We start from the raw sequence: 7,043 nt of genomic DNA, 5'->3' as shown, positions 1-7,043 counted from the left end.
GGCATAGAGATTAAAAAGTAGAAGAGCTCTAAGAAATCTATTAAAAATATCAACTAGATTAATAAAGTGAATTTATCATGGCCACGATAGCCAAACTGTGGAAGGAGCCTCGGTGTCCAACGAAAGATGAATGGATAAAGAAGATGTGGTTTATGTATACAATGGAATATTACTCAGCTATTAGAAATGACAAATACCCACCATTTGCTTCAACGTGGATGGAACTGGAGGGTATTATGCTGAGTGAAGTAAGTCAGTCGGAGAAGGACAAACATTATATGTTCTCATTCATTTGGGGAATATAAATAATAGTGAAAGGGAAAAGAAGGGAAGGGGGAAGAAATGTGTGGGAAATATCAGAAAGGGAGACAGAACGTAAAGACTGCGAACTCTGGGAAACGAACTAGGGGTGGTAGAAGGGGAGGAGGGCGGGGGGTGGGGGTGAATGGGTGACGGGCACTGGGTGTTATTCTGTATGTTAGTAAATTGAACACCAATAAAAAAAAAAAAAAAAAAGTGAATTTATCAAGGTTGCAAGATACAGGCCACTTAAAAAAAATCAATTGTGTTACTATTGATTGGCAATGAATAATACCAACCCTTTTTTAAATTAAGTTTTTAATTCCAGTCTGGTTAACGTAAAGTGTAATATTAGTTTCAGGTGTCCAATATAGTGATTCAACACTTCCATGAAACACCTGGTACTCATCACAAGTCCTTCCTTAACCCCCATAATCTATTTCCCCCATCTTGCCTCCCACCTCTGGTAACCATCAGTTTGTTCTCTATAGTTAAGAGTCTGTTTCTTGGTTTGTCTGTTTATTTTTTCTCTGTTTTGTTTCTTAAATTCCACAGATGAGTGAAATCATATGGTATTTGTCTTTCTCTGACTAATTTTGCTTAGCATAATACTTTCTAGTTCTATCCATATTTTTGCAAATGGCAAGATTTTGTTTCTATTTATGGCGGAATAATATTCCATTTATATATAGACCAGGTCTTCTTTATTCATCCATTGATAGACACATGGGCTGCTTCTATAATTCGTCTGTTATACATAATGCTGCTATAGATGTAGGGGAGGGTGAAATCTTCAAATTCCTGTTTTTAAATTTTTGGGTAAATCCCCAGTAGTAGAACACCAAATCTTTATAGCTGTAAAGAAACATCAGAAACTATGTAAGAATAGGGATCCCTGGGTGGCGCAGCGGTTTGGCGCCTGCCTTTGGCCCAGGGCGCGATCCTGGAGCCCCGGGATCGAATCCCACATCAGGCTCCCGGTGCATGGAGCCTGCTTCTCCCTCTGCCTGTGTCTCTGCCTCTCTCTCTATCTGTGACTATCATAAATAAATAAAAATAAAAAAAAATAATAAAACAGAAACTATGTAAGAATAAAATTAAAGAAATATACAAAAGACAAACGTATTGAAAGTTGCAAAACGTGGCAAAGGGAAATTACTCAAGAGCTACATAAATGGAGAAGTATACCATATTCATGTATTGGAAAACTCAGTATTGTTAAAATGTTAGTCCTTAAACTGATCTATAGATTAAGTGCCATCCCATTTAGAATCCTAATTTACTTTTTTGAGGAAATTGACAATATTGTTTTAAAATTCATATGGAAATGTGAAGGATAAGAAGGGCCAAAACAGTCTTGAAAAAGAAAAACAAGGTTAGGGAACTTATACTTGTACCAAGGCAACACTTCCTGGATTTCTCGGTGTTCTTATATAATCCAAACCTTCTGAACAACAGAAATCGATGTGCTATATGATAGGGAATGTCTACTCTTGTTCCCTAGAGACGTTTGCTCTTCACATGTTGTGGGTGTTGAACCTCACCCATTTGTCTCTTTTTTTTTTTTTTTTTTTAATTTTTATTTATTCATGATAGGCACACAGTGAGAGAGAGAGAGGCAGAGACACAGGCAGAGGGAGAAGCAGGCTCCATGCACCGGGAGCCTGACATGGGATTCGATCCCGGATCTCCAGGATCGCGCCCTGGGCCAAAGGCAGGCGCCAAACCGCTGGGCCACCCAGGGATCCCCCATTTGTCTCTTCATGGTAGAGCCATCTGCTCTCGTTCAAAGGGCCATACAACTTTTTATGTGCTCTGAATCTGGATGCCTATATTCTGGAGTAGGGAATCCTTCCTTCCTCCCCCAGATAGAGAAAACATAAGTTTTCTCTCTCTCTGTCCCTCTAAGGGGAAAAAGAGGAATGGATATTCCTGTTTCTATATAAGCGCAGAATTTCTTAATATCAGGGTGCCTTTCCTGTGGTACAACACCACCCCACTGGAAGTGCAGGACATATCTGGCTGTCATCACATCATCTGGGAAGGACTGACACTACAGTGATACTATGGCCACTATTAAGTAGTGAGTACATAAGCGTGTGATTTCTGACTCAGTCTTGGTGCTTCTGTCGTTATCTATGTATCTACATATCTATGTATCTACACTATATCTGTCTATCCGTATAACGCTTTAAATGTGAGGTAACATGTCAGATTTATAGTTTCTGGCTTAACACCATCTGATTTCAAGACTCAGCATACAGCTGAGTAATCAAGACAGTGTGGTATTGGGGCACCTGGGTGGCTCAGTTGGTTGAGCATCTGACTTCAGTTCAGGTTGTGATCTCAGGATCCTGAGATTGAGCCTCATGTTGAGCTCTGCATTTGGTGGGGAGTCTGCTTCTCCCTCTTCCTCTGTCCCTCCTCTGGCTCATGCTCTCTCTCTCTTTCTCTTTCAAATAAATAAATAAAATCTTTTTATTTTTTATTATTATTTTTTTTTATATTTATTTTTTTTTATTGGTGTTCAATTTACTAACATACAGAATAACCCCCAGTGCCCGTCACCCATTCACTCCCACCCCCCGCCCAAATAAAATCTTTTTAAAAAAAGACTGTGGTATTGCAGTAAGGATAGACCTGCAGATAAATGAACTCACATATATATAGTCAATTTATTAATTTTTTTGAATTAACAAACTTCCATTTTTCAGACTTTTCGGTTTCCAAAAATTTATTGTACAGAGAATTTCTACAAACTCCCTCTCCCCCCAACACATAGTTTCCCCTATTATTTACATCTTGTAATACTGTGGTACATTTGTTACAATTGATAAACTAGTATTGATACATTGCTTTATTCTTTTTAAGATTTATTTATTTATTTATTTATTTAAGAGAGAGGGAGAGAGAGCAAGCGGGGGGGGGGGGGGCAGAGGGAGAGGGAGAATCTCAAGCAGATGTCCCGCTGACCACAGAGCCTGATGCAAGGTTGGATCTCATCTGAGATGATGACCCAAGCCTAAAACAAGAGTTGGACTTTTAAAGGACTGAGCCAACCAGGCACCCCAATACATTATTATGAACTGAAGTCCATCTACATTTGGGTTCACTTTTAGTTCTGCATTCTACGGGTTTTGAAAAATGTATGATACATACACATTTCATAATAATTCAGAATAACTTCCCTGTCCCAAAATCCCTGGTGCTAACCTATTTGTTCCTCCCTCCCTCCCCACTGGCAACCCCCAATCTTTTTCCTGTCTCCATAGTTTCACCCTTTCCAGAATGTCATCTAGTTGGAATCACACAGTATGTAGCCTTTTTAGATTGGCTTCCATCACTTAGTAATATGCACTTAACTTTCCTCCATGTTTTTTCATGGGTCTGTAGCTCATTTCCCTTTAGCTCTGAATATTCCATTGCCTGGATATACCATAGTTCATCCATTCACTTACTGAAGCTGCTATAAGCATCCATGAACAGGTATTTGTGTGAAAATAAGTTTTCAAACCTTTGGGGTAAATACCAAGGAGCACGATTGCTGCATTGTATGATAAGAGTGTAAATTTTTTTTTAAGGAACTGTCAAACTGTCTTCCAAGTGGCTGTACCATTTTGCACTCAGCAAAGAACGAGAGTTCCTGGTGTTTCACACCCATGCCAGCATTTGATATTGTCAGTGTTTTGGATTTTGGGCATTCTAGTGGGTGTGTGGTGATATACCATTGTTGTTTTAATTTACAATTCCCTAAAGACATATCATGTTCAGCATCTTTTCATATGCTTGTTTACCATTCCTATATCTTCTTTGGTGAGGTGTCTAGTCAAATCTTTTGAATCTTTTAAATTAGGTCATGTGTTTTCTTATTGTTTTGTTTCATTTTGTTTTGAGAGGTAAAGGAAGGTCAAAGGGAGAGGGAGAGAGAGAATCTTAAACAAGCTCTATACCCAGTGCACAACCCAATGCAGGGCTCAATCTCATGACGCTGAGATCATGACCTGAGCCCAAATCAAAAGTGAGACATTTGCTGACTGAGCCACCCAGGCACCCCTCTTATTGAATTTTAAGCATTTGTGTGTTTTGGATACTATTCCCTTGTGTTTTGCAAATATTTTCTCCCAGAATATGTCTTGTCATTTCATTCCCTAATAACATCTTCCACAAAACAGACGTTTTTAATTTTAATGAGGTCCAACTTACAGATTTTTTTCTTCCAGTTGTTGTACTTTTGGTGTTAAATCTTAAACAGTCATGACCAAACTCAAGATCATCTAAGATTTTCTCCCACTATCTTTTAGGAATTTTATTGTTTTGTATTTTAAATTTAGTCTATGCTCTTTTTTTTTTTATTTTAAAGATTTTACTTATTTATTCATGAGAGACACACATAGAGAGAGACAGAGACACAGGCAGAGGGAGAAGCAGGCCCTATGCAGGGAGCCCGACGTGGGACTCAATCCTAAGTCTCCAGGATCAGGCCCTGGGCTGAAGTTGGCGCTAAACCGCTGAGCCACCCGGGCTGGGCCTTTTTTTTTTTTATGTAGGCTCCACACCTAGCATGGAGCCCAACATGGAGTTGAACTCACAACCCTGAGATCAAGACCTGAGCTGAGATCGAGTCAGATGCTTAACCAACCAATGGATCAGGTGCCCCAATCCATTTTTTATTTAATTTTTGTGAAAGGTATAAGCTTTCCATTTGGAAGGTTGGAATTGGGTATTTTCCTTCTTCTAGGTTGATTAGGCTCTAGTAAAAATAGTTTCCACTGAAGGAAGGTCTTGTTAAGGAGAATAAAATGCTCTGGGCATATTTCAAACAGGAAATGATTCAGGCATTTGAGGTACTGTGTGACCTGTTAAGAAGGACATTTGGGGGGCTGGTAAAGCATCTGCTGTCATTTGCAGTACACAGCATGAGTGATTTCCTACAGCTTTAGCAGGCAGCCTACTGCGTTAGCACTGAGGCTGAGGAATAAGAGCAAGGATCATATAGTCCCTGGTGTTTTTACCACAGCTTGCTGCGATAGTTGTAAAATCAACATGTTCCTAGGAGCACCTCATCTAAATCACGACTGCCAGGTTCTCAGTGCATACTTGACTATCCAGTATTTCAGGGACTTCTCCCCTTTTTGGCTATACCTGGTTGAGTACATGCTTGTGAGCATGGGTCTTGGTGCCAGGAATTACTGGGTAACCTACAGCCCTCTCCCTGCCTGCATCTGAATGGAGTATGTCACATGGGCTTGAAGGGGAGCCCGGCAGACAGAACTAGCAGTCACTGTCCTTTGGAGGAAGCTTCTTAGCAGTTCTGTTTCAGGAAGACTTGTTCCTGTCTGGTTCAGATCCAGCTTCAAGGAAGTGCTGTCATCCTAGAGCATCATCCTCTGCCAGACTTGGGTGTGGACAGGTATGACTGTCCAAATACTCAACACCAGAGGATGTTTAGATTTGTTGTTTGGTTTGCGTTTAAGTTATTCTGCTTATCTTTGTGCTTTTAAGCAGCACACAGGCAGAGTTACTTGTGTTAAAAGGAAGGGGTAGGGGGAAAAGGATTTGGTTTCAGGGGGAATTTTCAAAGGAAAAAGAATTCAGGTTTGTGGACAGAAGCAAAGTGGAAAGCAAAGAATTGGGAGAGTTTCATTATAAAGAACATTGATAAAGAACTGACAGCAACCTCTCTTAGACATCAACTATACCAGGATTAGGGGGGAGAAGGTGCACCTCCAACACTTCAGCCAGGACACAGAATGATAGCCAGCTTGCAGAGGGCACGCTCAGACTTGCACAGGCCTTCCCTCAGGTGGGGCTGGCAGATTACAGCAGCCTCTGCCACTGTGAGCAGAAGAACGAGACATGCAAATTAGAAAAACAAGAGATCATTCTAGAAGATCAATTTTCAACATCTGGGCTAGGCATAAACCGGAATATAATCAGAATCCAATCGGAACACCTAGGGCTGTGGCTGGAAGCAAATTCTACTTTTAAAACAAGCAGGTGAGGGCAGCCTCGGGGGAGCAGCGGTTTAGCGCCGCCTGCAGCCTGGGGCGCGATCCTGGAGACCCGGGATCGAGTCCCACGTCGGGCTCCCTGCATGGAGCCTGCTTCTCCCTCTGCCTGTGTCTCTGCCTCTCTCTCTCTCTCTCTCTCTCTCTCTCTTTCTCTCTCTCTGTCTCTATGAATAAATAAAAATCTTAAAAAAAAAAAATTGTCCGAACTTGAGTTAAAACTCAGCGGAGTGAGGACACCGTTGAGAATCCGAAGGTAAATGCCAGAAGAAAGAGCTAGAAGGAAGTTCCTAAGCGTCTGGCCGCCGGGAGTAGGCTGCTGAGGGTGCCCGGGTCAGGGTCGCAGCAGGCGTCTCCTCCCGGGGGGGGGGGGGGGGGGGGCCACAGCCGTTGGGGATTCGGAATAGGGGCGAGCGGAAGGGGAGGAGGGGGCGAGGGGAGACAGGGCTGAGCGGGAAGGGGGGTGGAGGAAGGCGTAGGCGGTGGGGGAGGGCGCGGGGCAGGGCAGGGGTGGGGGTGGGGGGCTGAGAGGGGCCGGCGCTGAGCACCGAAGACAGCCGCGATGACAACGGAAAGCAGCGTTCGTGGACGTTGACCGCCTGTGACTTTACTGCGAAAGGACAGCGGTGCCTTCGCGGCCCTGGGGACCGCTGCAGGGGCGTCGCGGGCCTCCGAGGGAGGCAGGGGCTGCTGCGGGGTCCGGGCGGCGCAGGCACCCCCGGTGCGGTCGGGGGA

The sequence above is a fragment of the Canis lupus genome, chromosome 2 (assembly GCF_003254725.2).
Source record: "Canis lupus dingo isolate Sandy chromosome 2, ASM325472v2, whole genome shotgun sequence".
Lineage (NCBI taxonomy): Eukaryota > Metazoa > Chordata > Mammalia > Carnivora > Canidae > Canis > Canis lupus.
This window is presented reverse-complemented; position numbering follows the sequence as displayed.